Source organism: Manacus vitellinus, unplaced genomic scaffold, assembly GCF_001715985.3.
Source record: "Manacus vitellinus isolate BGI_N305 unplaced genomic scaffold, ASM171598v3 scaffold_0_pilon, whole genome shotgun sequence".
In the NCBI taxonomy this organism is placed as follows: domain Eukaryota; kingdom Metazoa; phylum Chordata; class Aves; order Passeriformes; family Pipridae; genus Manacus; species Manacus vitellinus.
The window spans coordinates 58,667,629-58,668,871 of record NW_021938789.1 but is presented as its reverse complement, the minus strand read 5'-3'; positions in this window follow the sequence as shown (position 1 = coordinate 58,668,871).

Genomic DNA, 1,243 nt, shown 5'->3' with positions numbered 1-1,243 from the left:
GCTCTGCCTGTGGCTTATTTGGGGTTTATTTATCTTGGGGTTGTCCTGTGCAGGGCCAGGAGGTGGACTTCAGTGATCCTCGTGAGTCCCTTCCAGCTCAGAACATTCTGTAGCAGAGTTATCCAGACTGCTTCCAAGTCAGGAGATCTTTCCAGGGAGAAAGAGTCCCTCCCAAAATACTAACCTCTGTAGGGGAGCATGACTGTTTCTTCAGACAAACTGCAGGCCTGTTGCTGTTGTAAACCCTTTTATTTCATGTGGTGTATTCATATGCTTCTCAAACCTATAGTCACTATTTAAAACTATTGGGAACTGTATCAGTGTGGTCATGTCATGGCACTTACAGCAACCCTATATATGGGAAATAAAATGGTCTTGTTCTGTTACATATATAATGGGCCAAATTCACAGTGCATAAAAATATGTAGCAATATGCTTAATGAGGATGTTTCCCAGTATGGTAGTGCAGCATATGTTTATGTTTTTTGGCTGTCTGTCCATTTTTATGCCTCACAGCATTTATTCCTTTCATTCCTTTAATTTTTCCCAGTTAGAAACAAAGGGAAGTAGTATCATGTAACCAATTAGCTCCTTGAGGACCGCAGGCAAATGTCCCACAGATGGTTTGCAGACCACCATACGTTATGTTCCTTCCACTCCACAGCTTAGTCGCAATATCCCTCTGCACACACAGAGGAAAAGCTCCCGGGGAGCTTTCAGGAGCATTGTTTCGCCCAGAGCCTGGGACCAAGCACTGCAGTTCACTGGTACATGTAGCTCTGCAGACAGACCAGGAGCTTGCTGTATACAGACATAAACCTTATAGGATTCCCCTCTAATTGTTCTCTATTGCTCGTCCTGTGCTTTCTTTCTATTTTAGTTATGGGGGCATCAGTCACCAAGGAAGCTGACTTTGAGTGCTAACAGTACCATGTTACATTTTTCATCTCCCAGCTGGCTTGTGTCCCTTCCACCACCAGCTACAGGGAGATGTTGGTGCTTCCCTCCATTTCAGACTTTGCAACTGTTTATAGTAAATAGGACAAAGGGTTCAAGGTCAGAAAAGGTGTCTGTAACAAATCAAACACAAACCTATTAGAAGTCAGAAAAATCTTGTGTCATCAATTCAACATGCACAAATGGAGCAAAAAAAGAAAGTGGTTTCTGGACATTTTGGAAGACAAGAAATCTTCAAATTTGAAGGTAGTATGCTTTCCACATCACTCTTCAAAAGAAGATGGCA